Source organism: Oncorhynchus keta, chromosome 7, assembly GCF_023373465.1.
Source record: "Oncorhynchus keta strain PuntledgeMale-10-30-2019 chromosome 7, Oket_V2, whole genome shotgun sequence".
In the NCBI taxonomy this organism is placed as follows: Eukaryota; Metazoa; Chordata; class Actinopteri; order Salmoniformes; family Salmonidae; genus Oncorhynchus; species Oncorhynchus keta.
The window spans coordinates 20,466,735-20,489,825 of NC_068427.1; the positions used below are offsets into that span (position 1 = coordinate 20,466,735).

Genomic DNA, 23,091 nt, shown 5'->3' on the forward strand with positions numbered 1-23,091 from the left:
CTGTATTGCTTTTAAGATGCTTTTAAGTGTGTATGAGAGAGACTCTCCTGAGGGACCTGAGCATAGTGTCTCTCTCTGTCCCTCATCACTTAGATTTGGGCTACAGTTTGACACAAAAGCACATCAGTAAGACTGACCTAATTTACTGTAACTCACCCACAAACTCCCATTCATTTTCTCCCCCGAGTAGTGTGAGTGTGTGTTTTAGTTGGTCTGAGTGTGTGTTTTAGTTGGTCTGAGTGTGTTTTAGTAGGTCTGAGTGTGTGTTTTAGTAGGTCTGAGTGTGTTTTAGTTAGTCTGAGTGTGTGTTTTAGTAGGTCTGAGTGTGTTTTAGTTGGTCTGAGTGTGTGTTTTAGTAGGTCTGAGTGTGTGTTTTAGTTGGTCTGAGTGTGTGTTTTAGTTGGTCTGAATGTGTGTTTTAGTTGGTCTGAGTGTGTGTTTTAGTTGGTCTGAGTGTGTGTTTTAGTTGGTCTGAATATGTGTTTTAGTTGGTCTGAATGTGTGTTTTAGTTGGTCTGAATGTGTGTTTTAGTAGGTCTGAGTGTGTGTTTTAGTTGGTCTGAGTGTGTTTTAGTAGGTCTGAGTGTGTGTTTTAGTAGGTCTGAGTGTGTGTTTTAGTAGGTCTGAGTGTGTGTTTTAGTAGGTCTGAGTGTGTGTTTTAGTTGGTCTGAGTGTGTGTTTTAGTAGGTCTGAGTGTGTGTTTTAGTAGGTCTGAGTGTGTGTTTTAGTTGGTCTGAGTGTGTGTTTTAGTTGGTCTGAGTGTGTGTTTTAGTAGGTCTGAGTGTGTGTTTTAGTAGGTCTGAGTGTGTGTTTTAGTTGGTCTGAGTGTGTGTTTTAGTAGGTCTGAGTGTGTGTTTTAGTAGGTCTGAGTGTGTTTTAGTAGGTCTGAGTGTGTGTTTTAGTTGGTCTGAGTGTGTGTTTTAGTAGGTCTGACTGTGTGTTTTAGTAGGTCTGAGTGTGTGTTTTAGTTGGTCTGAGTGTGTGTTTTAGTAGGTCTGAGTGTGTGTTTTAGTAGGTCTGAGTGTGTGTTTTAGTTGGTCTGAGTGTGTGTTTTAGTTGGTCTGAGTGTGTGTTTTAGTTGGTCTGAGTGTGTGTTTTAGTAGGTCTGAGTGTGTTTTAGTTGGTCTGAGTGTGTGTTTTAGTAGGTCTGAGTGTGTTTTAGTTGGTCTGAGTGTGTGTTTTAGTAGGTCTGAGTGTGTGTTTTAGTTGGTCTGAGTGTGTTTTAGTTGGTCTGAGTGTGTGTTTTAGTAGGTCTGAGTGTGTTTTAGTAGGTCTGAGTGTGTGTTTTAGTTAGTCTGAGTGTGTGTTTTAGTTGGTCTGAGTGTGTGTTTTAGTTGGTCTGAGTGTGTGTTTTAGTTGGTCTGAGTGTGTGTTTTAGTTGGTCTGAATGTGTTTTAGTTGGTCTGAGTGTGTTTTAGTTGGTCTGAATGTGTTTTAGTTGGTCTGAGTGTGTTTTAGTTGGTCTGAGTGTGTGTTTTAGTTGGTCTGAGTGTGTTTTAGTTGGTCTGAGTGTGTGTTTTAGTTGGTCTGAATGTGTGCTTTAGTTTGTTGCCTTGTTGTGAAAAAGGTTAGCTGTGTACACCACACAGTATTGAGCTACACACACACTAAGTTTTTCTTGGTAAACCCTTCTCACTTAACTGTGTATGTGTGTGCCGCTTCTCACAAAATTACTATTTTCTCTAAGCATGGCTTTTAGTCGATGTACATTATTTAGTTTACTCTTTATGTGGAGTACATTTCAGACAGTTGCAAGAATGATTTCATTTTACATCCTGAACAACGACTACTCATTGCCTGTGTAATGCATATGAGTGGATTCTGTTTCAGTGGAATTAGCATTATACAGAACAGGTGGCTATATTCTTGGTGACTTACCCCTGTCTGTCTGTCTGTCTGTCTGTCTGTCTGTCTGTCTGTCTGTCTGTCTGTCTGTCTGTCTGTCTGTCTGTCTGTCTGTCTGTCTGTCTGTATTTCCCCCCAACTCAGACCCCGAGCTTTGCACACTCTTAGCATTCTCTCAACCAGCATGGAATGCTTTTCCAACAGTCTTGAAGGAGTTCCCACGTATGCTGAGCACTTGTTTGCTGCTTTTTCTTCACTCTGTGGTCCAACTCATCCCAAACCATGTCAGTTGGGTTGAGGTCGGTTGATTGTGGAGGCCAGGTCATCTGATGCAGCCCTCATCACCCTTGTTCTCGGTCAAATAAACCTTACACATCCCAGAGGTGTGTTGGGTCATTGTCATGTTGGAAAAACAAATGATAGTCCCACTAAGCGCAAAATAAATGGGAAGGTGTATTGAGGCAGATTGCTGTGGTAGCCATGCTGGTTAAGTGTGCCTTGAATTCTAAATAAATCACTGACAGTGTCACAAGCAAATCACCATCACACCTTCACCTCCATGCTTCACGGTGGGAACTACACAATCTCAAATTTGGACTCAGACCCAAGGACAGATTTCCACCAGTTTAATATCCATTGCTCGTGTTTCTTGGCCCAATCAAGTCTCTTCTTCTTGTTGGTGTCCTTTAGTAGTGGTTTCTTTGCAGCAATTCAACCATGAAGGCCTGATTCACGCAGTCTCCCTGGAATGAGTAGGCGTGTCCAAACTTTTGACTGGTACTGTATCTACAATACAAAATCCATGTGTATGTATGTGTGTAGTGCGAATGTTATCGTGTTTTCGTATGCATCAAATCAAATTGTATTTGTCACAGTGAAATGCTTACTTACAAGCCCTTAACCAACAATGCAGTTGTAAGAAAATACCCACCAAAAAAGTAAGAGATAAGAATAACAAATAATTATAGAGCAGCAGTAAATAACAATAGTGGGGCTATATACAGGGGGCACCGGTGTCGAGGTAATTGAGGTAATATGTACATGTAGGTAGAGTTATTTAAGTGACGAAGTGAAAATAACAACAGAGTGGCAGCAGCCTTCCAGAGGGAAGGGGGGTGGAGGTAGGGGGGGAATGGTTCACTTGGCACATCTAAAGCCTTTTCTTTTGGGGTGTTGCTATAGGCCACCAAGTGCTAACAGTCAGTATCTACATAATATGTGTGAAATGCTTAGTGTATGTTTAGTGATGAAAACAGAGAGGTCTACTTTCTTGGGGACCTGAATATTAAGTGGTTTTCATCAAGCTGTCCGCTCAAGAGGAAGCTTCTCAGTGTAACCAGTGCCTGTAATCTGATTCAGGTTATTAATCAACCTACCACTGTGTTTACAAACACTACAAGAACAAGATCATCCACATGTATAGATCACATTTTTACTAATGCTGTATAACTTTGTTCTAAAGCTGCATCCGTACCCATTAGATGCAGTGATCACAATGTAGGGGGTATATCCAGGAATGCCAAATTTCCAACAGTCGGGCATGAAATAGTGTATAAGAGATCATACAAAAGATATTGCTGTGACTCTCTATCTTTCTATCTGTCTCCCTCTATCTGCTTAATTAAAAGCTCTCTCTCCTTATTTAAACATGTTTTGTTTATAGAATGGTATCCCCAATGTGGCTGGTATTACTGTAGTTCCTTTACCAGCTGGTTCCTTTACCAGCTACCGCACAGAGGAGAAATATTAAATGTGTAACACCTCTGTCGACACACACATCCTGCCTGCCCCGATCCAGGTTTTTGTGTGTGTGAGTGCTGGACGGCTTTCCCATGATTTCTTGTGGCATAAAGTGTGCAGTAAACCACCCAGGCTATGAGATGTATGGTTATTTTGTAAATGCATTTGATGAATTGTGATGGAAGTGTATTGTACTATGCATTGAGCTGACAGACCTACAGGGGGCAATCAATTTATGTTATTTCCTTGTGCTTTTAAAGTTTTGTTTTTCCGCAGACAAAATTCTCTCCTTGCATGACTTCCCCATCCACATTTTTGAGTGACATTCAGATGAGTTTGCGTCACTGTGTATGATTTGAGTTGGGGATGTCCCTGCAAAGCTATCTGAAGAGCTGGACAAATTGAAAAAGGGAAAAAATATAACTATATTCTAGGATGAAAGGGCTGTAATGGACCCATCCTCCTATACCATACTCTCCGAGGGCTACTTCTCTCTTCTATTTCTTTGTCTTCCTATTCCTCCTTCCTCTCTCCCTCTTCATATTCCCCGTCCTCTTCCTCCTCCCTCTCTGTTTGTCACATCTCTGTTTCTCATCAGTTCTTTTAGCTCAATCAGCCCTACCTCCATGAATGGAAGCTAACTCTAACACTGTAAACAGGCTGAATCAGCTGGAGGAAGTAGGGAAGAAGGGAGAAAGAGCGGGAAAGTGTCATCCAGAGAGGATAAGTCGATCTGAGGGCAGAGTGAGTTGACTAAACCAAACAGGTCACCAAGACAGATCACTGAGGCCAGGAGAACAACACTGTGGAGATGAAAAGGCTCTCACACCACCAACCCTCATGAACTCAATCACACAAGGTTTGTGTGTGTGTGTGTAAGTGAAAGGGTGTGTAAAAGAGATGCAGTTGTGTGTTAGATGTATACTGACTGTGCTCCGTTGTCTGGGTGACTTGACACATCTACTATTTCCTCAATTTGATCCACATGTGCTATTTACGGTGTGATGGATGGACAGATGGACCCTTATTCTTACTCTGCTATTTGCACACCTTCTTTTAGATTAATAGATGAATATTCCACTTTCTCTCCCTCCTGGCTGACACCAGCTTTTGGCAATCTCATTCCATTGTTTGTTCTTGCCTTTCATGTCCGGCTGGTGGTATTTTTTATCTCGTCCCGCCATCCATCTCATCGCTAACTCGGGGAAAATTCAAAGAACGAGCCCGTCCCTCATTAGGCAGCTGTCCATCATGGAGGTAGGTGGAATTTTAATATCGCAAATTGCACCTGTCAACCGACCCCCTTTCATTGAAATGTGTTGACATTTAAAACAAGTTGAGTATAGGTTGGGAAGAGGAGGGGGAGGCATGTTTCTCTACCTCCATACCACATAATAGAGGATGATTGGCAAGACGCATGTCTCTGGGTGGTCGCAGGGTGGTCTCTATTGGTTAGATTAGGTGGTGGTTAAACTCTGACCAGACATTGAATAGGAGCGGTGTGTTTTTTTTATTGGTTGGACCCCTACCGTTTCAAGTACCGCTCACCGTGGCACCGGTCGGCTTGGCTCACCACACATTTTTATTGGTTGAAGTGCATTAGCATTCCACCAAGCTCGACACAACGTATCCTGCGTGATGATACGTTAGCACGTACATGTAACAGATCAGCTAGCTAGCCACTCTACCTAGCTAGTTAGCTGGCTAACATTATAGGTTTAGAGTCACGTCTAACATAAAGAATCTTTGTTTTTCTGTTCATAATTTCTGTTGGATGAAAATACTTTTATGCATGCTAGTGCTTAGTGGTTATTTTTCGGTTTTTAATCAACGAATTGACCGACATCGGTTCAATTATTTGAAATCTATTTATTTCGTTTTTTCCTGTAAGCTCCAATCACAGTTTCTCTAGAGATAAATCAGATCTAGCCCAAAGTCTGCGATGGTTTAGGAAGTTGTACCATTGCGCTTCTACTTGTCTGGTCTGTGTGGGGCAGACACGGAGAGGGAGAGAAATGTCATGGAGTTATTCTAATCAAAAGGAGAGACTTACATTTCTTAAAAACAAGTCAACTTTATTATTTAATTACTGCAGTAATGGCGCTTGTCAACGACCCCCCTGTAGGTGATTAGTTGAGAGCCCAATGAGCGGTTTTGAGCCACAGCATTTAATAGTAAAGTCCATCCTCCTGGATGTTCATGACTAACAACAGATGTATGGGTCACAAGGTTAAGATTCATATGAAAGATACTAATACATTTACATTTAAGTCATTTAGCAGACGCTCTTATCCAGAGCGACTTACAAATTGGTGCATACACCTTATGACAACCAGTGGAACAGCCACTTGCATCTAAATCTTGTTGGGGGGGGGGAGAAGGATTACTTACCCTTACTTACCCTATCCTAGGTAACCCTATCCTAATAATGCACAGCAGACAGTATCTGCTGTAAAGACTGTTCTCATTGTGTAGAAACCAGGCTCTGACCCCCTACTCCATACTGGAGCCATCTCCACCCTGGTACCTCTGCACAGAAACACCAACTCATGCTATGGAATGCGGTCTTGTTAGGTTAATCAACCAAAGACATCGTAAATCTTCTGTCAGCATTACATCTTCCAGAGGCCCATTCTCAGTAAAATACACAGATGAGTGTTTAAGACCCCCCTGTTCTGTTGTATAAAATAACCATTTGATGCAATAATAATATCAGTATTTATAGAAATCTTACAATTTTGCTCTCACAGAAAAAACAGAAGCTGTGCAGTCAGGAGGGATAGAGAGCAGTTGCTTTGAATCAAATCACATTTTATTTGTCACATATTTTGTGAACAACAGGTGTAGACAAACAGTGAAATGCTTACTTACAAACCTTCCCAAGAATGCAGAGAGAAAAATTGAAAACTTATAACACGAGGAATAAATACACAATGAGCAACGATTACATTGGCTTTATACAAGTATTCAGACCTCTTTTTCCACATTTTGTTAATTTACAGCCTTATTCTAAAATTAATTAAAACACATTTTCCCCCTCATCAATCTACTCACAATACCCCATAATGACAAAGCAAAAACTGTTTATTTTTTATTTTTGCAAATGTATAATGAAAAAAGGATCACATTTTACATAAGTATTCAGACGCTTTACTCAGTATTTAGTTGAAGTGCCTTTGGCAGCGATTACAGCTTACAGTCTTCTTGGGTATGACGCTGCAAGCTTGGAACACCTGTATTGAGGGAGTTTCTCCCATTCTCCCTGCAGATCCTCTCAAGCTCTGTCAGGTTGGATGGGGCGCGTTGCTGCACAGCTATTTTCAGGTTTCTCCAGAGATGTTCGATCGGGTTCCAGTCCAGGCTCTGGCTGGGTCACCTAAGGACATTCAGAGACTTGTCCCGAAGCCACTCCTGCGTTGTCTTGGCTGTGTGCTCAGGGTTGTTGTCCTGTTGCAAGGTGAATTTTTTTCCCCAATCTAAGGTCCTGAGTGCTCTGGAGCAGGTTTTCATCAATGATCTCTCTGTACTTTGCTCTATTCATCTTTCCATCGATCCTGACTAGTCTCCCAGTCCCTGACGCTGAAAAACATCCCCACGGCATGATGCTGCCACCACCATGCTTCACCGTAGGGATGGTAATGATCAGGTGATGAGCAGTGCCTGATTTCCTCCAGACGTGATGCATGGCATTCAGACCTTGGTTTTATCAAAAAGAGAATCTTGTTTCTCATTGTCTTTTCTCATTGTCCTTTAGTCGTCTTTTGGCAAACTCCAAGCTGGCTGTCATGTGCCCTTTACTGAGGAGCACATGTTTGCTGAGGGGCTCCTGTGTTGAGGGTCAGCATGGAATATGTGTTGTTGCCTACCCTCCGCATCTGGAGCCAGGCAGGTAGGAAGTCCAAGATCTAGTTGCAGAGGGAGGTGTTCAGTCCCAGGGTCCTGAGCTTGGTGATGATCTTGGAGGGCACTATGATGTTGAACGCTGAGCTATAGTCAATGAACAGCATTCGCACATAGATGTTCCTTTTGTCCAGGTGGGACACGTCATCTGTGGATCTGTTGGCGAATTGGAGTGGGCCCAAGACTGTCTAGGATGATGGTGTTGATGTGAGCCATGACCAGCCTTTCAATGCATTTCATGGCTACAGATGTCAGTTCTACGGAGTGATAGTCCTGTGGGTATCTCTGAAAATACATGATCTACAAGAGAGACAACACAACACTACATAAAGAGAGACCTACAGAGACAACAACATAGCAAGGCAGCAACACATGACAACACACCATGGTAGCAACACAACGTGACAATAACATGCTAGCAACACAACATGGTAGCAGCACAAAACATGATACAAACATTATTTATGTTAAACATTTATTGTGTGTGATGTGTGATATAATGGGTGAGTATCCGTAAGGGGGTTGCATGCTAATTAATCAGAGTTAATTTATTGGATGTATTTTATTTATTTACAGAATGTCCTTAATAATGTTTTTTTCTCTATACCCGTCAACTAGTAATGCTTTCAATTGCCTGGTGTTGTTTTTCACCTCCTTGTTTTACATGCTTGAATAAATATGCACATAAACCCTGAAACTATCCCTCCTTTCTCACCACCTCCCCCCTCTCTTTTTCTCTCCTCTCTCCTCCCTCATATCCTACCATCACATTATAAATGCTGTGGGTGGTTTATAAGCAATCTGTATCACTATCCATATGCTATTCATGTCTACAGGCCTCTCATGCACTCACACAGACGCACACACACACATCGCCACTGATATCCAGCCTTCAATAAGCTGAATGAAATCACATGATGACAGACATGCTGCTATCCAGACCCCCCTCTGGCCTGTCAGATTGTCTTACCATTAGTCCACATCACACCCAGCTGAGCCTCTCTCCTCTTCCCTTCTATCCTCTCCTCTCCTCTTTACTTCTCTTCTCTTCTCTACTCTACTCTACTCTGCTCTTCCCTTCTCGCCTCTTCTTTCTTCTCCTCTTCCCTTCTCTACTCTCCTCTTCCCTTCTCTTCTCTCCTCTCATCTACTCTTGAAAAACATAACATTTTATAATTTTTACTTTCTTTCTCTGCTCACTCTCACCTCCTTTCCTCTTTGTCAGATCTGGAATCATCTTTTCCACTCTGTCCCTCATCCCCTCTCCTAAACTCCCCCCACTTCCATTCCTCTCTATTCCTCCCCCTGTCTCTTTCCTGCCCACCACTTTATTTCCTGTCTGTATGTACAGCCTGTCATCTGTCTGTGTGGTGTTTTCACATACCTTTAATGTCTGGCCTCACAATCATTACTCTGCATATAGAGGCAATCAGGCAAACAAACAGCGAGGTAAATAGACCGCCAATAAAAAAGCCAAGACCTCAGACCTTATCGCTGTTACCACCGTGACAGGGTTTTGTCCATGTGTGTACACACTGCACCACTTCAGACTACAGGTTCTAAAAGCTGTGGAACAAAACAACCTTTAACAGAAGTGTATCGAAAGTATTTTCATCCATGTCATGACCCCATCCACTCCTCTCTTTCTATCTCTCTGAGAGAATGAAATGTTCTCTCCTCCCCCTAGAGAAAAAACATATCTCTCTCTCTGCCTTGCGCTGTGATGGTGAAACCCAGGGCAGAGTTTACCCTGACAGACAAGTATGGTATTTGGAGTGACTGGGAAAGGAAGGCTTTTAGGCCACAGCATGACAGGCACCTCCATCAGTTGAGACAATTTTTCCATCTGTTTTGGTACTCTGTGTTTTTTCTTGGTACTCTGTGTTTTTTCTTGGTACTCTGTGTTTTTTCTTGGTACTCTGTGTTTTTTCTTGGTACTCTGTGTTCCTATTCTCCTCCCTCTAGTTGTGTCAAAAGGAATTGTTCTGCACCTTTCGTCTGGCCTTGTACACTGTAAATACACAGGGTAGAGACCGCAAGCAGCAATCACACAGACGACAGGCACAGAGGAACTAAAAATAGTGCTTATCAATCAAATACATAAACTATACTATAAAGACAGCAGGAGCAACTAAACTCAGCAAAAAAAGAAACATCCTCTCACTGTCAACTGCGTTTATTTTCAGCAAACTTAACATGTGTAAATATTTGAATGAACATAACAAGATTCAACAAGTGAGACATAAACTGAACAAGTTCCATAGACATGTGACTAACAGAAATGGAATAATGTGTCCCTGAACAAAGGGGGGTCAAAATCAAAAGTAACAGTCAGTATCTGGTGTGACCACCAGCTGCATTAAGTACTGCAGTGCATCTCCTCGTCATGGACTGCACCAGATGTGCCAGTTCTTGCTGTGAGATGTTACTCCACTCTTCCACCAAGGCACCTGCAAGTTCCCGGATATTTCTGGGGCGAATGGCCCTAGCCCTCACCCTCCGATCCAACAGGTGGTGGGAGAGTACAGGCGTAATGGCTGTGTGTTGAGTTATTTTGAGGGGACAGCAAATTTACACTATTATACAAGCTGTACACTCACTACTTTACATTGTAACAAAGTGTCATTTCTTCAGTGTTGTCACATGAAAAGATATGCTCAAATATTTACAGAAATGTGAGGGGTGTACTCACTTTTGTGATATACTGTGTCTCTATTTTGGTTTGGTCAGGGCGTGAGTTGGGGTGGGCATTCTACGTTTTGTGTTTCTATGATTTTCTATTTCTAGGTTTTGGCCGGGTATGGTTCTCAATAAGGGACAACTGTCTATTGTTGTCTCTGATTGGGAACCATACTTAGGTACCCTTTTTCCCACCTGTGTTTGTGGGAAGTTAACTTTGTTTGATGGCACATAGCCTTAAGCTTCACGGTTTGTTTTGTATTGTTTTGTCGGCGTCACCCTGTACGCTCACCACGCTGCACCTTGGTCCAGTTCTTTCAACAGCCGTGACACTGATGAGGTATAACTGTTGAACTAAGCTCATAAGTTATGTACTTCAAAAATCAATGGGTACATTGCATGTATTTATAAGTCCAAAAATGTATGTATTTGTATTATTTAAGGATCCCCATTGGCTGCTACTCTTCCTGGGGTCCAACAACTTAAGGCAGTTATAAATCTGATTCTACTGCTTGCATCAGTTACCTGATGTGGAATAATTCCATGTAGCCATGGCTCTATGTAGTACTGTGCACCTCCCATAATCTGTTCTTGACGGATGAGACCTTTGGTGGCATGTATTGTGGGGTATGCATGGGTGTCCGAGCTGTGTGCTAGTAGTTTTAACAGACACCTCAGTGCATTCAGCATGTCAACACTTCTTACAAAAACAAGTAGCGATGAAGTCAATCTCTCCTCCATTTTGAGCCATGAGAGATTTACATGCATATTATTAATGTTAGCTCTTTGTGTACATTTAAGGGCTATCTGACCACACGACTGAACAGAAGTCCAGGTGCGACAAAACTAGAGCCTATAGGACCTGCCTTGTTGATAGTGTTGTTAAAAATGCAGAACAGCGCTTTATTATGGACAGACTTCTACCCATCTTAGCTACTGTTGTATCAACATGTAAACTGATCATGACAGTCACCTCAACTTGCTCAATTTCACATTATTTATTACAAGTTGAAGTTTAGGGTTTGGTGAATGATATGTCCCAAATACAATTCGTTTAGTTTTTGAAATATTTGTCTTATTCCTTACCACCCATTCTGAAACTAACTGCAGCTCTTTGTTAAGTGTTGCAGTCATTTCACTTTCTGTAGTAGCTGACGTGTATAGTGTTGAGTCATCCACATACATAGACACACTGGCTTTACTCAAGGCCAGTGGCATATTAGTAAAGACTGAAAAAAGTAAGGGGCCTAGAACGCTGCCTTGGGGAATTGCTGATTCTACCTGGATTATATTGGAGAGGCTTCCTGTTAGACATGTAACTCTTTATCCACAATATAGCAGGGGGTGTAAAAGCCATAACACATATGTTTTCCATCAGCAGACTATGATTGATAATGTCAAAAGCAGCACTCAAATCTACCAAAACAGCCCCCACAAACCTTTTTATCATCCATTTCTCTCAGCCAACCATCAGTCATTTGTGTAAGTGCCGTGCTTGTTGAATATCCTTCCCTATAAGTGTGCTGAAAGTCTGTTGTCAGTTTGTTTACAGTAAAATAGCATTGTATCTGGTCAAACACAATTTTTTCCAAAAGTTTACTAAGGGTTGGTAACAGGCTGATTGGTCGACTATTTGAGCCAGTAAAGGTGCTTTACTATTTTGGCATAGTGAAATTACTTTTGCTTCCCTCCAGGCCTGAGGGCTCATGGTCTCTAGTAGGCTTAGATTGAAGATTTGGAAAATAGGAGTAGCAATATAGTCCGCTACTATGCTCAGTAATTTTCCATCCATGTTGTCAGACTTGGCTTGTCATTGTTGATAGAAAACAATATTTTTTTTCACCTCTTCCACACTTTACATAATTCAAAATGACAAATCGTGTCAATGCTTAGCAACTGCAGATTTCCCCTTTAAGTAATTACCCAGCTATTTGTAGATATTGTAAGAATTTAACTCAGGTGAAAGGGTCACGTTTCGGCCAAGGTGTCATGACTGTCTCCTCAGCGCCTTGAGGGCTTTTCCTTTGTTTTGTAACCCGCTTGACTAGCGCTGGGATTATTCACTAAATTATTGTAAGTTATTCACTAAATCATCACTGTTCATCCTTTAATCCTGTGAGTCTCCCTGATGCCTTGTGTTCTCTGTTGTTATTAAGCATGGACTATCTTAATAGCGCTTTTTTTGCTTCCATTATACCCCTGTGTGTGTACGCGTGTGCGCGTGCGTGCGTCATAAAGGATTACTTGTAATTATGAGGAAGATTAGGAATCACCCAGGGCGTTCCTCTAACACAGAGCAGAACACAATTATCTCCCTCATCTATTGTGTTGAGAGATAAAGAGCCCTCCACAACCAGGGCACACACTTTCTCTAAGGCACCTCTCTTCATGACTCTTTCTGACTTCAAGGTCTCATTAGACCCTATTTACAGCCTTGTGAATGAACACACACCCTGCCATGCGCACACATGCTTTCTTTTATTCTTTACCCAACTTATTTAGCGCTTGCCCCTCCTATTTCAGCTGTTTTCCTTTCCAGGAAGTCCACTCTGTCCTTATTATGTCCTTGTTTACCATACAGTATATATTACCAGTCTGTTCTACATCTTCAAGATAGCCTGTTTCATAAGGTCTTCATGTTTTTATTCATGTTTTAACACTAAAAATAGGACTCATTGAAGTTGTCGCTTTGGAGATGAAAAGGGGGGCGACTGTCCTTGTTATAAAGGTGATGTAACCAGGCAGAATTGATAGCCTATGTGCGTTTTTGGTTGTGTAGGCATCTTGTGTGTGTTGTGTGGCCTTGTGTTTGAGTGTTTTTATACTGTTTTTAATTGTGTAATCCCCAAAAAAATATATTTAGTTAGTGTATCGTGTAAGTTCAGTCTGTGGTGGTGATAACGATGTGTGTGGATCTGGTTTGTTTTCTCTATAGGACACATACAGTGGGGAGAAGTATTTGATACACTGCCGATTGTGCAGGTTTTCCTACTTACAAAGCATGTACAGGTCGGTCATTTTGTTATCATAGGTATACTTCAACTGTGCGAGATGGAATCTAAAACAAAAATCCAGAAAATTATATTGTATGATATTTAAGTTATTAATTTGCATTTCACGATTGGTCGATGTCAGAGAAGCCGGCTTCGAGGGCATTATCACTTTTATACAACAAAATATTCAAATAATGATTGACATATTTTTATTAAAAACATTATTTGGATTAATTTATTCATACCAAAACAAACATCCTCTCACTGTTAACTGCGTTTATTTTCAGCAAACTTAACGTGTAAATATTTGTATGAACATGATTCATCAACTGAGAGATAAACTGAACAAGTTCCACAGACATGTGACTAACAGAAATGGAATAATGTGTCCCTGAAAATCAAAAGTAACTGTCAGTATCTGGTGTGGCCACCAGCTGCATTAAGTACTGCAGTGCATCTCCTCCTCATGGACTGCACCAGATTTGCCAGATCTTGCTGAGAGATGTTACCCCACTCTTCCACCAAGGCACCTGCAAGTTCCCGGACATTTCTGGTGGGAATGACCCCAGCCCTCACCCTCCGATCCAACAGATCCCAGACGTGCTCAATCAGATTGAGATCCAGGCTCTTTCCTGGCCATGGCAGAACACTGACATTCCTGTCTTGCAGGAAATCACGCACAGAACGAGCAGTGTGGCTGGTGGCATTGTCATACTGGAGGGTCATGTCAAGGTGGAGTCTGCAGGAAGGGTACCACATGTGGGAGGAGGAGGTCTTCCCTGTAACAAACAGCGTTGATATTGACTGCAATGACAACAAACTTAGTCCGATGATGCTGTGACACACCGCCCCAGACCATGACGGACCCTCCACCTCCAAATCGATCTCACTCCAGAGTACAGGCCTCGTTTGTAACGCTCATTCCTTCAACGATAAACGTGAATCCGACCATCACCCCTGGTAAGACAAAACTGCGACTCGTCAGTGAAGAGCACTTTTTGTCAATCCTGTCTGGTCCAGCAACGGTGGGTTTGTGCCCATAGGTGATGTTGTTGCCAGTGATGTCTGATGAGGACCTGCCTTACAACAGGCCTACAAGCCCTCAGTCCAGCATCTTTCAGCCTATTGCGGACAGGTTGAGCACTGTTGGAGGGATTGTGCACTCCTGGTGTTCCATAGGTGCATGTTCATTCATTTGGTATGGTTCATTGAACAAGTATGGGAAACAGTATTTAAACCCTTTAAAATACAGAACTGTGACGTTATTTGGATTTTTACTAATTCTCTTTGAAATCCAGGGTCCTGAAAAAGGGACGTTTCTTTTTTTGCTGAGTTTATTTCATCCTTCCACAAGATATAGTCCCGACACAAATCTAGGGTTTCTACCCAAGGCGGCTGGTCGTTCGTTCTGTCTGTTAGGTTGCCAGAGAAACGTTCTAAATATTCCATGGTCATACTAACAAGCAAACGTTCTTAACCCTTGCTTGTTAGCTAGCCAACTACGGCTAACTTACAGTCACGTGTTTGGGGATTTTCCAGTTCTTTGGGGCAGTGATGCAACCAGTGCTCTTGATGTTGCAGCTGTAGAACCTTTTGAGGATTTGAAGACCCATGCCAAATATTTTTAGTTTCCTGAGGGGGAATAGGCTTTGTCGTGCCCTCTTCACAACTGTGTTGGTGTGTTTGAACCATTCTAGTTTGTTGGTGATGTGGACACCGAGGAACTTGAAGCTCTCAACCTGCTCCGCTACAGCCCCGTCGATGAGAATGGGGCGTGCTTGGTCCTCCTTTTCCTGTAGTCCACAATCATCTGGGCGTAAATAACTCAGAAGTGAGACTGAAAGATAATGGTGGCATAAGGTTAGATTGTATTAATCATTTACATAAAGTGGAGTGATTGATGTGTTATGTAAGGGTAAAACTGTATAAAAGGAGAGTGCTGAGACTGGAAAGTTTAGTTGGCCCATGGGCCAGCTTGGCTTGTTACCTTGTAATAAAGTCTATTTGAATTCACAAGTTCCGGTATCTGAGAAGTATTATTGGCCGAATATTTCCACGACACGTGCAGCCAGAATAACAGCATAGTAGCTGCATTTTTTAAAGTTGTTTTCTGGTTACATTTATTTGGACACATCCATAACAATGAGCTAATGAAGTGCGATTTCGCCTGGCAAAGAAAATGTGCTCTCTCGTCAGGACATTGTTGTTCAGAGGAGCTAGCCAACAACACAGCCAACACAATCACTTCAAACTGAAGCTGGAAAGACTGCAAATTAGCTGCACTATTCTATTGATATTTCTTTGTATAATTCCATAAAAATGATGTAAGCTGATTCATGATTTCGACTGGCTGAGTAATGCTGACTGCCTTTCTTTTTCGTCCTGACTCCCGACACGTTCGTTACTATGGGACGGCAGGAGATCAAATTTGAATATTGAAACAATGTTGCAAATGCCGGAGAAACAGACAGCAAGGTTTATACAAATCTCTGCAGTTGAAAACTCCATTTTAGTCTAAAAGAAATGTGAGATAATGTCTAGATGCCTTTTATAGTGGAGATCAAGTTTATATAGTGCCTGGCTGGGCTGATGAGACAGTGGATTGCGCAGTCAGATTAAACAGAATAAATTGGCATTTTAACGTCATAGATTTAGCGGGTGGTAACTTGTGGAATAGACATTGGTTAAAACCGCATTCAAGCCAATCAGCATTCAGGGTTAGACCCATCCATTGTACAAGGGTCAATCTCCTGAGTCCAAACACAGTTTGTAGAAGCTTTTGTGTGGATTAGTTAGAGAAACCATCAGATCAACATGTACTCACTTTGTGTGCAACCTGGGTTGTGTGATCGATTGGTTATCACTTAGGAACAACTCATGCACCATTGGAAGATTGCAGAAGGATCTATCCATCCATTAGATTAGGTCAGCATTTTACATGCAGGGATAGTTTAAGATTGTGGGCCATTGGGGTGTCCAATGCCTGAAGAGCTACTGAATATTGTTTTAGCCCAGGACTGGTGTGTTAGTGTTGGGATGGTGCAAAGCCCTGTAGTAGGTCTAACTCTCCGAACCTGGCCGAGAAATCATACAGTGCCTGTATGTGTGCTCAATGTGTATGTGTTTTTGTTTGCGTGTGATTGTGATTGTAGTCGTTTTGTCTGTTTGCTCACCAGGGGGGTATTGATTAGTGATTTACCAAGATTTTTCCAGAACTCTGGCTCTGGAAAGAGAGCCTGATCATAGCAGCGAATAAATATGGGCCAATAATATCTTGGCCAATCAGATTATTTTTTGTCACTATTGCCTGTCCTTTCTTGGAAAATTCACTTGACATCAGAACATACATTGTTTGCCGTGCTTTACAAAGGGAAAAAATTATTGAGCATATACTGTGCCTTCGGAAAATTTTCAGACCCTTGACTTTTTCCACATTTTGTTACGTTGCAGCCTTATTCTAAAATGGATGAATTTTTCTTCTCAAATCTACACACAATACCCCATAATGACTAAGCAAAAACAGAAATACTGTATTTACACAAGTATTCAGACCCTTCGCAACGAGACTCGAAATTGAGCTCAGGTGCATCCTGTTTCCATTGATCATCCTTGAGATATTTCTACAACTTGTGGTAAATTCAATTGATTGGACATTAATTGGAAAGGCACACACCTGTCTATATAAGGTCCCACAGTTGACAGTGCATGTCAGAGCAAAAACCAAGCCATGAGGTCAAATGGAATTGTCCGTAGAGCTCTGAGACAGGATTGTGTCGAGGCAAAGATCTGGGGAAGGGTACCAAAAAATTCCTCCAGCATTGATGGTCCCCCAGAACACAGTGGCCTCCATCATTCTTGAATGGAAGAAGTTTTGAAACACTAAGACTCATCCTGGAGCTGACCGCCCAGGCAACTGAGCAGCCAGGGGAGAACGGCCTTGGTCAGGGAGGTGACCAACAACCCGATGGTCACTCTGAAAGAGTGCTAGAGTTCCTCTGTGGAGATGAGAGAACCTTCCAGAAGGACAACCATCTCTGCAGCTTTCCACCAATCAGGCCTTTATTGTAGAGTGGCCAGATGGAAGCCACTCCTCAGTAAAAGGCACATGACAGCTCGCTTGCAGTTTGCCAAAAGGCACTAAAAGACTCTCAGACCATGGTGTTGACAGCAGCATGCTGTGGGGATGTTTTTCAGCGACAGGTACTGAGAGACTAGCCAGGATTGAGGGAAAGATGAACAGAGCAAAGTACAGAGAGGTCCTTGATGAAAGCCTGCTCCAGAGCACTCAGGACCTCCGGCTGGGGCGAAGGTTCACCTTATAACGGGATAACGACCCTAAGCACACAGCCAAGACAACGCAGGTGTGGCTTCGGGACAAGCCTCTGAATGTCCTTGAGTTGCCCAGCCAGAGCCCGACTTGAACCCGATCGAACATCTCTGAAGAGACCGGAAAATAGCTATGTGCAGCGACGCTCCCCATCCAACCTGACAGAGCTTGAGAGGATCTTTAGAGAAGAAAGGGAGAAACTTCCCAAATACAGGTGTGCCAAGCGTCATACCCAAAAAGACTCAAAGCTGTAATCACTGCCAAAGGTGCTTCAACACAGTAAAGGGTCTGAATGCTTATTTTACCTTTATTTTACTAGGCAAGTCAGTTAAGAACAAATTCTTATTTTCAATGACAACCTAGGAACAGTGGGTTCTTCAGGGGCAGAACAACAGATTTGTACCTTGTCAGCTCAGGATTCGAACTTGCAACCTTTCGGTTACTAGTCCAACGCTCTAACCACTAGGCAACCCTGCCGCCCCATGTTTTTGCTTTATCATTATGGGGTATTGTGTGTAGATTGTGTTTTTTCTGTCAACGACGTGAGGACTTTTTCAATGTTACGTGCACGCGCCAGTTGAGAGGTCATCTGCACTTTGCTTAGCTTATTCATTTCATCGAGAAGCAGCCGCTCTGGAGCCCAGACTTCCTCATCTGGTTAAGACAAGATGGATATGTTCAGGAAATCCTGAATTTGTTTAAACATCTTTCTGGAACAACATAGGATCTGGTGTCCTATGGAGCTGTGTGTGTGTGTGTGTGTGTGTGTGTGTGTGTGTGTGTGTGTGTGTGTGTGTGTGTGTGTGTGTGTGTGTGTGTGTGTGTGTGTGTGTGTGTGTGTGTGTGTGTGTGTGCGTGCGTGCGTGCGTGCGTGCGTGCGTGCGTGCGTGCGTGCGTGCGTGCGTGCGTGCGTGCGCACACCAGCGCTCGTCCGATCCCAACAGTCGATGTTGCTAATCCCTCAATCCCCAGAATATGATGTTCTCTGTTTACGTATATTAAATACTCTGGTGTACACAGATCACAATAGACTTTGCATCAGATGGCGAACAACAGATTCTGGAGGAAATCCTGTGAAGACATCTTTTTTTCTATTGACTTTAAAAACAAAATGCCAAATGGCGCTAGCATGTTAGATCGGTAAAACAAATGTTTTCCTAATCTGTAAAACTCTGAATGGTTGTTTTGGACGCAGTACCGGGTCCAGCGTGTTTGGGTGGAACCCCACCCTCCAAAAATGTTTTCTAGAAGATATAAAGTGACATATCATTTGAAAGCTGCAGGACTTTTTTTTGAAAATCTAACTCATATCTTACTGCTGGCAATGTCATGATAGGAAAGGGGAATGGTAAAATAAGTCTGAAGTTTCTTCACCTGTCTGGGTCTTGTGTACAGTACCAGTCAAAAGTTTGGACACACCGACTCATTCCAGGGTTTTTCTTTAGTTTTACTATTTCAAGACATGAAAACTATGAAATAACACATGTGGAATCAGGGGTTTTTGGCCTGTTGTATCTCAGGCTCTGTAGTAGTCACATTATCCTTTATCAGAATCCCACAGTTCTTACCTTTTCTCTCAGTACTAATTCATGTGTTTGTAGAACTTATAGTTTTGAAACCAAAATGTATGTTATGAGAGTAGTATACAATATTATGCGTCATTTGGAAAATGCCATCAGAGTTTAAGATGTTTTATCCTGACTTAATGATCTGATCGTGTGTGCCTGTCTTTAATGTTCTGTAAACAGGTTCAGAAAGGGTATGAATTTTGTGCCTGGTGGTTTTAATCCTCCATATCCATTCGGTATTTGACTAGTCTGATGAAGCCACAGAGCCTGTAGTTTTACTCTCAACTCTGACTTTCAGTCTATTTGGTTACATTGGTTTACTTTATGGTCTGCTCTTCACCTGGTATTAGAAATGTACTGTAAAATGGTAATTACATGACAATAACTCATTAATGACTTAATATCCTCAACCTATCCAGTTGTTTCATCGGTACATTAATGAGTGAGAGTGAGCGAGTTGTTGAGAAGTGATAGTAACACTAAAAGGGGTAGAGTGGGTACATTAGGGTAGCCCTATGACACTAACCATAACCCCCCTCTTTTGTCCTGTGCCATGGTAGGATTTGTGTACTTCTATTCTCACCCCTTTATTTCCTCTCCCTGTGCCCACCGGAAGGAGTGGAGGTGAGGGTGGCACGCATCTTTAACACCTTTGGCTCCCGGATGAACATGAATGATGGCCGCGTGGTCAGAAACTTCATACTGCAGGCTCTACAGGGAGAGGCCATCACCGTACGTCCACTACTACTAGCACGGTTACTATCTCGCTCACTCTCACTTTTCCTCTGACGCTACTGGTCCCTCACCGATATTTCTGCTCTCACACACTCTACCCCTTTTAGTGTTACTATCACTTCTCAACAACTCGCTCACTCTCACTCATTTTTCTCTGGGCAGTCTGACAGATGGACAGACTGACTTGAATCTCTCTCCCTCCCTCTATGATTCAGCATCTACTACTTTTCTCTGCACATGGTGGACATGACAATAACATTCTTATTATGTTTCATTTCACCTTGTTTTTTATAGGTGTTTGGTAGCGGATCCCAGACGAGGGCTTTCCAGTATGTGAGCTAAGCCTGACTGAACACACTTCACACCATGCCTGGGTTCATCTGTATTCTTTTTTGTGTATTTCCATTGGAAATAGGCTACTTGAAAGTATTTTCAATAATTTCCTATAAGTAGCCTACTATTTGCAAGTATTTTCAAATACTTATTTCAAATACAGTACCTGAGTTAAATGCATGTGAGTATTTTCAGATACATGCCAATACTTTCCAACTATATTTCCACATACAGTACATTCCAATATTCAACTACTTGTCTTTTCAAATGAAAAATATCAGAATACTTCAAAATGTAGTAATGAATGAAGTAATTTCAATATTTGAAATGGTATTTGAACACTTCACACACATTGTTCGTCTCTAATTTGCTCTCCATTTTTGCTCTCCGTTTGTGTCTGTGAATCTCTGCATGCTGTTTCTGTGAATGTATTTGACAGATTGCATAAGATTTCTTTATTCAAGTTCTGTATTTAGTGGATAAAGGCGGAAGACAGACCGCCCACTGAGTAGCTTAAAGGGCACTCTCTCTTGAAGAAACAAAATGTTGCTCAGTAGAAAAGGTGTTTGTCTGTAAGGGAAAAATTGTGGCAGTATGTGTTAGTGTTATTTTATTATGTGCTCTATAGGCCCAGACCTTTAAGCATGCTCTCTCCTCTAAGGAAGTGTTGGATAACCATGGAGGGAATCATCCCCAAGCTTTGATGGGCTTAATAATGCTTTCTAGGAATGAAGGTCAAGGTATTTCTAACGCAGACTCGGCCTTGGGTGGAGGGGCCTGGATATGCCGACGTAGTAACACTCGCAAGAATCTGGAGGCAATGGACATGCGGCTGGCTGGTCATGTGAGCTCTGGCCACGAGTGTTTGGAGGGGAAAAAACAAGTTAGATTTGCTTTACTTACAAAGGTCATGGAATACAATACTAACACCCCCGCTATCTCTCTCTTTTCATCACAAATACACCACCTCATCCACATCCGCCGTCTTCAAAGAGGTTTTGCCGATTGCTGTGCTTGTGTGTGAGAATGATTTTGGGGGGATAATTTAATCAGGCCTGCTTTCATCGACGGTGCCATCTGATCATCTCACAACACAACACACATGCTGCACTGTAGAAAGGGAGCGATCAGAGGCAGATGGGTATTTGAAGCTCTCCTATCTCCTCCGAGCAAACATTACCTGGAACCTGAATGGCTTTAATTAGGCTTGCATAAACAGTGGGGGAGCTAGGACCTTCACGTGACCTCTCTTCTAAGTTTCCTCTTCTCTCATCCACTTCCTAAGACTTAGCCAGACTTTGCTAAATGACTTCCATAGTCTGTGAATCAGCACATTTTGTGGATTTGGTCGAAACCGACCAAAACTCGATCTACCCTCTGAGTTCCGTTCACAGGTCAAGACACAGGTTGATATTTTATTCCTAAAATAACACAGGAACTGCACTAAGTAGCCTTAACATTTTTTAAAAGGGGATGTAGCAATTGTTCAAAAGGTGTTATTGAATAAAATTACCCTCAAAATCAGTCATGTTCCATCTTTTGGAAAAGCATGATATTGTAACCCACCGTTACTACACATGACTGACTTTCCTCACCTTATCTTACCACAGGCTTACCTCATACACTTACCACAGGCTTACCTCATACACTTACCACAGGCTTACCTCATACACTTACCACAGGCTTACCTCATACACTTACCACAGGCTTACCTCATACACTTACCACAGGCTTACCTCATACACTTACCAGACTTACCTCATACACTTACCACAGGCTTACCTCATACACTTACCACAGGCTTACCTCATACACTTACCACAGGCTTACCTCATACACTTACCACAGGCTTACCTCATACACTTACCAGACTTACCTCATACACTTACCACAGGCTTACCTCATACACTTACCACAGACTTACCCCATACATATAATTCACAGACTTAACTCACATACCTATCTCATAAACATGCCTCACAGACTTACCCCACACTGTCATGCATAGGTGTAATAGGTGGCAGGGAAGTCAGGCGCAGGAGAGTCAAATGGAGTGTAAATATGGAGTCTTTTAATAAAGTTCCAAGAGTATGCTCCATAACAATAAATGTACAAACAAACAAAACATGGGTACGAGGACCCGACGCGCACCTATACAAACAATAACACTACACTGACAACAAATCAATCTCTGACAAAGACATGAGGGGAAACAGAGGGTTAAATACACAACAGGTAATGAATTGGATTGAAAACAGGTGTGTGGGAAGACAAGACAAAGCAATGGAAAATGAAAAAAGGATCAATGATGGCTAGAAGACCGGTGACGTCGAACGCCGAGCACCGCCCGAACAAGGAGAGGCAACGACTTCGGCAGAAGTCGTGACACACACAGACATACACTATAAAATTAAAATTAAATAAAAGAAACATTCCTTTTTCAGGACCCTTTTCTTTCAACGATAATTCTTAAAAATCCAAATATCTTCATTGTAAAGAGTTTAAACACTGTTTCCCATAAAAAATGACTGAACATGCACCTGTGGAACGGTCGCTAAGCCACTAACAGCTTACAGACGGTAGGCAATTAAGGTCACAGTTATGAAAACTCAGGACAATAAAGAGGTCTTTCTACTGACTCTGAAAAATACCAAAAGAAAGATGCCCACAGGGTCCCTGCTCATCTCCGTGAACTTGCTGCAAGTAGGAATGAGGACTGCAGATGTGGCCACGGCAATACATTGCAATGTCCGTATTGTGAGACGCCTAAGACAGCGCAACAGGGAGACAGGACGGACAGCTGATCGTCCTCACAGTGGCAGCCCACGTGGAACAATACCTGCACAGGATCGGTACATCCGAACATCACACCTGCGGGACAGGTACAGGATGGCAACACCAGGAATGCTCAGACTGTCTGCAATAGGCTGAGAGAGGCTGGACTGCGGGCTTGTAGGCCTGTTGTAAAGGC

At 42.3% G+C, this 23,091-nt stretch overlaps 1 pseudogene; it reads left to right on the forward strand.

Moving 5' to 3' along the window:
- Nucleotides 1–23,091, forward strand: part of LOC118385815 (UDP-glucuronic acid decarboxylase 1-like) — a 51,339-nt pseudogene that overhangs the window by 16,613 nt on the left and 11,635 nt on the right.